The 10,304-nt window shown below is 35.6% G+C and overlaps 1 long non-coding RNA gene across 2 annotated transcripts in view; it reads left to right on the forward strand.

The window, feature by feature from the left end:
• The first annotated feature begins 2,098 nt into the window (after positions 1-2,098).
• LOC108361585 (uncharacterized) overlaps positions 2,099-10,304 on the forward strand; it is a 14,325-nt gene continuing 6,119 nt past the window's right edge. For both annotated transcript variants that reach the window (XR_001847325.1, XR_001847326.1), the window contains exon 1: positions 2,099-2,237. This is a non-coding gene — a long non-coding RNA (uncharacterized LOC108361585). The remainder of the gene's footprint in view (positions 2,238-10,304) is intronic.

Here is a 10,304-nt window from a genome sequence, read left to right on the forward strand (position 1 = left end):
ACCATATGCATTATTTCGGTTTTAAACCGAGACTGTGCATGTATGCATTACTTCGTTTTTTCATATGCATTATTTCGCTTTTCAAACGAAAGATGTATGCATCGTTTTTCTCATATGCGTTATTTCGGTTTTCAAACGAAAGTGTGCATGTTTGCATTATTTCGGGTTTTTCATATGCATGTTTTCGGTTTTCAACCGAAACTGGGCATATAGGCATTATTTCGGTTGTTGTCATATGCATTATTTCGGTTTTCAAACGAAAGAGTGCATATGCATAATTTCGGTTTTTCTAATATGCATTATTGCGGTTTTCAACCGAAACTGTGCATATATGCATTATTTCGGTTTTTTTCATATGCATTATTTCGTATGCACAGTTTCCATATGCACAATTTCAGGGTGCCGTGACGGGTGGGACCACGGCACCTGCTTCTCTGAGTTGTTGGATTGGTTTCTCAATTTTAGACAAACTATAGCGCCTTTCTCGAATGTAGTTAGTAGAATGTTAAGTACCATTTTATGCTTAATGTCATTGTTATATTTTAAAATTAAAAAAAGACTTATTTTTACTTGTGACGGGTGGGACGAGTCACCTTTGGAGGCATATAGTTCGTGAGTAAAATGAACACTGCTGGTTAGGTGTGAATATTTATTATATTAATAATTTTTATGTTACGTTAAAAATACATATTTTGCTGTGACGGATGGGACATCCAATAAGCAATTTTTTGAACGCTTATAACTTCTCAACATAAATGAATTTTTTTATAACTTACTTGGATAATTATTTTTACATTGCCAGTTTTAGTAGATAAGGAATGCCTTGAAAACTTAATGCAAACATATTACAGTATATTATATATGCATTTATAACAATAAAATAGAGAAAATAGTGAAAAATAAATGGATAAAATTCTATTTATAAAGATTTATTCCACCTGCTTTATTGTTTTTACAGATTTAAACACAATTTATGTAATTTTAGAATGGCCCAAATACGATGCCGTAAACCGTTGGTTAGACACAATTATTATTTCAGTTTAACTAAATTTGACTTTACAATCAAGTAATATTTACAAGCTAAAACCTTTTTAAACCCCTTTCGTCTGACTCCCATATGGTGATACCTATCTATTGCAACCCTTTAAACATATAAACCTCTATAGTCTACAGGTCAAGTTTTTAATCTGACACTTCATGAAAATAGAACGAATCGTGGCACTGACGAAAAATTAAAAAAATATTTTATGCATTAGCAAAAAACGCAGTGCTTCTAAAAGTGCAAAATATGAACAGGTTTTTATTTCTTCTCTCGAAAACTAAAAACCCTTAATATTTAATAAAATAATAAAAAATAACATATTTGTACATATGTTTTTTATTCATTCCATTAAAATTTACCATCTTTTGAAATTTTTATTAAAAAAAATTGTTTTTCTGGAATACCGCAGGGACTCCCTGTGTTTAATTTTATTCCAAAATTTGTATTCCTGTAGTTCTCTACTATCTATACGGAAATAAAAAACGTTAAACCAGCATTTTATTTCAAAAAATGTATCTTTGACATTTGTTTCCGTGAAGAGCTTACGCATGGCTATGCTCTTATTAAAATTCTTAGTATAAAATTTTTCGACTTTAGTGGCTTCCTGGCGGCATATTATTTATTTTATACGGAAATTTCTGTTTAATTTTTTTTAGTGGATAAATTATCTTTACAAAAATACCAAAGCGTTCACATTGCAGACAAAGAATTTTTCGATTTTTGCCCACATAGGCGGCACTGAGTGTCAGAGAGAAAAACTAAAAACGTAGTTTTACTATATGACCGCCATTTTGTAAATATATTGATTTTTTGTGTGTAACATTGACTGTAGCACGGTGAAACCAATTGAATTATCCAATTTTTGCATCTAATAAATGTGTATTGTACTGATTTTTTAGCGCTGAAAAAGCCGAAAGAACTGAATTTTTAGAACAAAAATCTGGCGACCCTAGTGCCAGACATCGCACACATACATATGTACATATGCACATACATAAATACGTAACAGTCAGATTGAGAGGTGAATGTCACGAAAGTCGTCGAAGGCTATGATTAAATGTTCAGTATTGTTTGGACATTCGGTGACAATTGGTGCAAGTGTGGATTCGGAAATCGAGCATCATAACAATTGCCGCCAAAGAGATAATTAAATTTGTCGATAGCCGTATTCGTTCAAATCACGGATAAAGACTCGGTTAGGCTTTTGTTAAAAGTTCTTGCATAGTTCACATTAAATATGATGTGACTGATGATATCAAATTGTCTTTAGTTTTTCCTATGCATAAGTGATAAGCTTAGAGAAATTGCTAAAGCATTCTTACATGTACATTTACTTTTTCCATATGTAAATGTTACTTTTCTGATACGTTCTAATATACAACATATGTATGTACATATGACTACATACAAAAAGAAGCTTTTACATGTGCAAATACATATCGTGTAAGAGTGCTATTACGAAATGTCTACGTTACAAAGCAAATTGCATACGTTTGTATGTGTAGTTATTGCATAATAAATAAATACAGTATAATTTCCTATCGAATAAAGTTAATAACATCTATGTATGCACATTAGACAATGTAAAAAGATCTGCAATCCTCGACTCAAAATTTAATATTTGGTATAGTGATGATCTTCCATAAATCTCCACTCTCTACGATAATTCTAAGCGGTCGCGCATCGGGCATTTATTTTTTACATAACTGGGAATAACACGTTAGAAAATGAGTTCTTCTCTTCTAAGATTATACTTAACTTTTTGTTAAATTTCAGTAAAAAGTAAACATCTTTACAATATTTGTTTATAGAGAAAAATCTACCGCGTCCGTACTCATACCATAATAATAATAATAGATTGGCACTTACACATATGTTAGTGTTTGGCCGAGCTTCTCCTCCAATTTGTGGCGTGCGCCCTGATGTTGTCACACAAGGTTGAGGGACCTACAGTTTTACGCCGACTCCGAACGGCGATTGTATTTTTATGAGAAGCTGTTTTTCATGGCAGAAATACACTCGGAGGTTTGCCATTGCCTGCCGAGGGACGACCGCTGTTGAGAAAAAACTTTTTTTCTATATTTTTTGCGATGTTTCTTTGAGCGGGGCTTGAACCCAGGCATTGCGGAGTGGAAGCGCGCACTGCTTACTACTACACCACAGCAGCCGGTACTCATACCATACCTCATAAAAAAAGGTGAGAAATATTTCTCGTAATCCATAACTCTGCGAACCAAAGACATTCTTTGCCATTCACTTCCCCATTCAAGGAAAAAAATTTGTTCTCCAAACTTCGCTAAATTTGGAATAATTCTACATGCGTTAAAAAAAAACGTCCATTTTTTGTCGCGTCCGTACCCGTTATTAGGTGCATTCGTTTAAAATCTCCAGCAGAAACCAACCAACTGCCAAATTCCGGCGAAATGTCATCTGTTCTCTCACAAGAGAGAAATATCCAAAATAGTACGCGAACAGAAAATTTGCAGAAACTTGCAAGTTAGACGAACAGCTGATATAATTTTTGTTTACATACAAAAGTGTAAAATTTAAAAGGTACGAAAAGTCGTCGCAAAGTGTTATACTGACACAGTTTATTGATTGAACAAATAACTACTTATTTCTTACAAGTTTAATTAGTCGCATTTTGTAATTTTTATTTTCCAAACCATCAAATTCAATTTTATGATTTGCCTAAATGCCAACCAGCTGTTTTTGATCAGCTGTTTCCCTGTTNACCATTTTTTCAAATTATTGTTGCTTTTCCACAATAAATTTTCATTTAAAAAATGGCCTCGAGCTCATTATAAAATTGTTGAATATAATTATTAAAAAGGCCAAAAAAATAACAAAAAACAAATAACAGCTTCCCCTCAAAATGAAATGTCACTTTGCTCTCTCAATTTCCCCTACTTTGCAAGTTTTTTGCGTACGCGAACGCAAAAACCTGTAAGTTTTGGTTAAACTTGAACAATTAACAGCTACGCGAACGCACCTTTTATTTGCTTGTGGCTTTGTACTTAACTGTTTATACTTCCAAATATTTTTGTTGAATATAGCACTTTCCCAGTGCTTTGTAACAGTTATAATTATGTACATTAGGGTGATTCAAAATTTGAACTTTTTTGAATTTCGACTGGGAACGTTCGGATTCTTGAAAATAATAGGGAAGACAAGTTCTTTCTAAAATTTCAGCTTATTTGAACAAGATTCAGAGGTCGCTCAACGCTGTTGTTTGTTTTCCGGAAACTGCAGATTTTAAATGCATCTTTATAAATAAATAGGTATATTTTCATCAAATCTTGTCGGATCTCGTTGAAAATTCGAAGGTAGGTTCCCAAATATCAGTTTATTAGAACACAGTATATATTAGTTTGATAAATTAGTTTTAAATGCATATATTAATTAGTTAGTAACTAAATTTTGCCTTATAAAAAATGAATATTTGCAATAATTTTTTTTTGGTTCCTTAAATTAAATATTACTAATCATCAAATAAAAAAAATAAACAAGATAAACATCACTCATACGCCATGTTGAATCTAAGTGTTTTCCTAGTCATTGCAAATATTAATAGTATAATAACAATATTTTGGCGCATGCACCTTTGCCAAGTGTTTGGCTGAGCTTCTCCTTCATTTTGTGGTGTGGGTCTTGATGTTGTGACAAAAAAGGCACGGACCTACAGCTTTACGCCGCCTCCGCACAGAAATGGCTTTTGTGAGAAGCTTTTTTAAGGCAGAAACACGGAGGCAGTGTTGGGAGTTAATCAATTAATTTTTCTATCATACAACTAATACCCAAAGAGCTAACAATGATTTCGATGAATTTTTCAAGCCCTTGTGATTATTTCAGATATAATAATGACATAAAACTATTACACACGGTGCAAGCGTTTAATAACATCATTTTTTCTCGCACTTGGAATAGTTTCTCGGGGCTTCCGAACTGTCAAAAACAATGCTTGTTTTTGCTCCTCACTTTTGGCATGCATGTTGTTGAAGCTTTGAGCGAGTGCCACTCCACGCTCTGCGGTATCGTTTCAACTTTTAAATTCCTTAAAAGTGATTTTATCTGTGAAATTATATTTGCCACCGCTGCAAAATTTTTCAACCGTTTTAAAGTTTTTAATTGTGTGGCTAAACTAATAAGATTATGAATTTTTATAGTACAACAGATATAGGGAACTCTTGTTTGTGCTAAAAATAATAATTTAGTGATAAAACGAATTGGAAACCGGACCTAAGTTTGTTGAAGTTTTTAATATAAAGTGTCTAAAAAAATATATAATTTTTTTTTACTTTCCTGAAATATATGCTGAAAACTGGCCAACAAATGAGAATTATAATAAACTTCTGCTTCTCTACACCAAATATTGAAAAATTAATGAAAAATCCTGGGATTTTTCTATATGAAAATTTATCATCTGTTTTATTTCGAATTTTTTTATTCTTTATTTTAAATCTTAATCCAACACATTTGGATATACAACATTTTTTGTTTTTCCATCTTCGGTATGAATAAATAAACTATTTGGAATGCCAACTCTTGAACAGGCCACGTATAGCTACCAATTCCAATAATCTACCACAAATATTTCAAGAGATATACCAGATGAAAATTTTTGTTAGTATGGGTGGTGCCACGCCCCTTTTTCCGAATTCGGGGAAACTTAACACAAACCATCTGCATAATAGCCCGACTATGCCGTATAAATTTGGCTGAAATCTTGCACTTATTTTTTGTATATAAGATGTGAGGTGCCACGCCCTCTTTTCCAATACCGCACATTTTTCTCCATGAGTATGGACTTATTTGATATACCTCTATACCAATTTCCAGTACTCTACCACAAATATTTCAAGAGATATACAACATAAAAATTTTAGTAATTTAGTATGAAAGGTGCCACACCCCCTTTTACGAATTCGGGCAAACTTCACATAAACTATCTGCATGATAGCCTGAATATGCCGTATAAATTTGGTTGAATTCGGTGAAGCCGTTATCAAGTTATAAGCTCAAACCAAAAACGTGTACTTATTTTTATACATAAGATACATATGCCACGCCCCCTTTTCCAAATTTGGGCAAACTCTACGTAAAATATCTACATGATGGCCCGAATATGCCATATAAATTTGGTTGAATTCGGTGAAGCCGTTCTCAAGTTATAAGCTAACTCACTAATTTTTATATATAAAATATAGGCGCCACGCCCCCTTTTCCGAATTCAAGCAAACTTCACATAAACCATCTGCATAATAAGTTGAATATGCCACATAAATTTGGTTGAATTCGGTGAAGCCGTTCTCAAGTTATAAGCTAACTCACTAATTTTTATATATAAAATATAGGCGCCACGCCCCCTTTTCCGAATTCAAGCAAACTTCACATAAACCATCTGCATAATAAGTTGAATATGCCACATAAATTTGGTTGAATTCGGTGAAGCCGTTCTCAAGTTATGAGGTCACACCAAAAACGTGCACTTATTTTTATATATAAGAAAAAAATATAAGGAATTTAAAATTTGTAAACGACACCGCAGAGCGTGGAGTGGCGCTCGCTCAAAGCTTCAACAACATGCATGCCAAAAGTGAGGAGCAAAAACAAGCATTGTTTTTGACAGTTCGGAAGCACCGAGAAACTATTCCAAGAAAAAAAGATGTTATTAAACGCTTGCACCGTGTGCAATAGTTTTATGTCATTATTATATCTGAAATAAACACAAGGGCTTGAAACATTCATCGAAATAATTGTTTACTCTTTGGGTATTAGTGGTATGATAGAAAAATTAATTGATTAACTCCTAACACTGCCTCCGTGTGTATTTCTGCCTTAAAAAAGCTTCTCACAAAAGCCATTTCTGTTCGGAGGCGGCGTAAAGCTGTAGGTCCGTGCCTTTTTTTCACAACATCAAGACCCTCACCACAAATTGAAGGAGAAGCTCAGCCAAACACTTGGCAAAGGTGCATGCGCCAAAATATTGTTATTATACCATTAATATTTGCAATGACTAGGAGAACACTTGGATTCAACATGGCGTATGAGTGATGTTTATCTGGTGATTTTTTTTATTTGATGATTAGTAATATTTAATGATGAGGTCCACTATTGGTATGAATTATAATGTGATCTTAAATGTATTAAGCACATGCTCACTCGTTAAGGAACAAAAAAAAGTTATTGCAAATATTCATTTTTTATAAGGCAAAACTTTGTTACTAACTAATTAACATATGCATTTAAAACTAATTTATCAAACTAATATAAACTGTGTTCTAATAAACTGATATTTGGAAACTTACCAACGAATTTTCAACGAAATCCGACAAGATTTGATGAAAATATACCTATTTTTTTATAAAGATGCATTTAAAATCTGCAGTTTCCGGAAAACAAACAACAGCGTTGAGCGACCTCTAAATCTTGTTCGAATAAGCTGAAATTTTAGAAAGAACTTGTCTTCCCTATTATTTTCAAGAATCCGAACATTCCCAGTCGAAATTCAAAAAAGTTCAAGTTTTGAATCGCCCTAATGTACGTACGATCTCTCAGTTTCCTTCCTATTTTAAAATAAGTGAAACGCGTGCGAATGTCGCGTCCGTAACCCAGGATATGATATGGCCAGATAGCTTATAACAACGGTGGGCAAACGTGGCTCTTTGAACCAAATGCGGCTCTTTGCGCAGAAAAGCGCGGCTCTTTTTACTTTCTCTTTGCTTATTTAGAACATTTTGGCTCTTTTTACTTTTCAAAATACATATTTCTTGGACATTCTATTCCATTGTGTTGTTTTTTTTATTTTATTCTTTTTTTATACACATTCGCAAATTGACCCCGCAATTGGAGAATAAAAATTGGCTTTCTGACTTAATGTTCTTACAGGTATGATGGAACATTTGCAAAACTTGGATTTGTCTCTACAAGGAGAGAATAAAAATATTTTTGATTTGTCGCAAATTATTTTTAGTTTTGAAGCTAAGCTTCTTCTTCTTCTTCCTTATTGGCGCTGTAACCGCCTAAGCGATCTTGGCCGAGTCAAAAACAGCACGCCAGTCATTTCTCTTCTGTGCCAACTGACGCCAAGTGAAGCCAAGTCCCTCTCCACCTGGTCTTCTCAACGCATAGGATGGCTTCCTCTTCCTCGGTTACCAGCATCGTAGCCCGCGTTGAATACTTTCAGAGCAGGAGCGTTTCTGTCCATTCGAAAGACATGGCCAAGCCAGCGGAGCCGCTGAATTTTAATTCGCTGCACTATGTCTATATCGTTGTAAAGCTCGTCGCCATAGACAACGCGTAAAGGTCCGTAAATTTTTCGCAGAATATTTCTCTCGAAAACTCCAACAGACGCTTCATCAGATATTTTCATTGTCCATGCCCCGCCTAGCGTATAGCGGCACAGGCACGATGAGTGACTTATAGAGTGTGATCTTTTTACGACGAGAAAGGACTTTACTTTTCGATTGCCTACTCAGTTCAAAGTAACACTTGTTGGCAAGAGTGATTCTCCGTTGGATGTCAAGGCTGACATTATTATTGGTGTTAATGCTGGTTCCAAATAAACCAAGTCGTCTACTTTTTCAAGCCGGTAACTGTCAACAGTGACGTGTGTGCCAAGACGCGTACGCTCTGACTGTATGTGTGATGACAGGATATACTTCGCTTTGTCCTCGTTCACCACCAGACCCTTTCGCTTTGTTTCTCTATCTAATATCGAGAAGGAGAACAGACGTAGCCCCTGTTCGTACCGATAATATTGATGTCGTCGGCATATGCCATCAGTTGTACGCTCTTGTAAAGTATTTTGCCTGAGCGGTTCAGTTCTGCGGCTCTTATTATCTTCTCCAACATCAGTTTAAAGAAATCACACGAAAGGGAGTCACCTTGTCTGAAACCTTGATTCAGACATCGCGGCTTGAAGACAACTTCTCTTCGTGCTGTTGAAAGCGGCTTTGAAATCAACAAATAGATGGTGTGTGTCGATCCTATTCTCGCGGGTCTTTTCCAAGATTTGGCGTATAGTGAACACCTGATCCATGGTGGAAGCTAAACTACGTGTTTTGATCATGATCTCGAAAAAAGAATATTTCATCATTTTCCATAGCTAGAAAAAAATTTAGCACATGATTTAAAGGTAGATATTGAAAAAAGTTTTACCGATTTGAAATTATTTAAGTGTATGTTTTCACACTTCATAAACCCATTTATGTGTGTTGAGGATGAATTTACAATATCCGAAATTTTCGTTTTTCAGAAAAGCGAAGAAGAGTTGGTGTTTTTGGAATAAAAAAAGATAAGGCACTGGAACGGCAACATAAAGCTTTGCCATTGCTTGAATTGTCGGCAACAAGTACCAGATTTAAAATATCCGCTGTTGAAAACAGCTGCGTGCCGTATATTTCAAATTTTTGGTACAACGTATCACTATGAGTCTTTGTACTCTACAATGAAATTCGTAAAGTCAAAATACCGTTCACAATTATTTGCATTCGCGTACCTAACATTTATTGACGTTTAAAAAACTATCAGTTTTTTTTTTGTTTTCGTGTACGCAAGAAACTTGCAAAGTAGGAGAAATTGAGAGAGCAAAATGACATTTCATTTTAGGGGAAGGTTAGGTTAGGTTAGGTTGATGTGGCTGCCCGTGACCCCACTAGCACACATAGGCCCTAGATTGTGGGCCCGTTGTGATACCACGCGGATCGTTAGAACCCTCCTACTCAAACCATCGTGTGGATTTTGCGAAACCCAGAAGTTGCCGTATGCCTACTTCGGCTATGTCGGTTAGGTCCTCAAAGAATCCTGAACCCATGAACTTTTGTCTTCTTCTACAAAGTGCGGGGCACTCGCATAACAGGTGCCGCAAGGTTTCTGGCTCTTCTTCATTTCTGCAGCTTCTGCAGAAGTCGTTATGGGGGATCCCTAACCTCTCCGCGTGCCCCCCGATAGCAACATGGCCTGTTAGCAGACCCACAGCTGCGGCTAGGTCTCCTTTGCTCAGCATGAGGAGGTCCTTCGACCGCTTTTTGTCCCATTTAGGCCATGTAAGCTTCGTGTTGTTGCAAGTGGTGAGGCTATCCCACCTGTCCCTTGCTAGTTTAAGAGACAGATCCCTTAGAATGAGCTTGCAGGTAGCGAGCGGCATGCCTAATCCCTTCCAGGCCTGCGAAAGTGGAGCGGATGTGCCCTCTCTTGCAAGTTCGTCCGCCTTTTCGTTGCCTGGTATGTTCCGGTGCCCCGGAACCCATACCAAGTGAAG

This window comes from Rhagoletis zephyria, unplaced genomic scaffold (genome assembly GCF_001687245.7).
Source record: "Rhagoletis zephyria isolate East Lansing unplaced genomic scaffold, Rhagoletis_zephyria_1.1 Rzeph_scaffold_00799, whole genome shotgun sequence".
NCBI classification, from domain to species: domain Eukaryota; kingdom Metazoa; phylum Arthropoda; class Insecta; order Diptera; family Tephritidae; genus Rhagoletis; species Rhagoletis zephyria.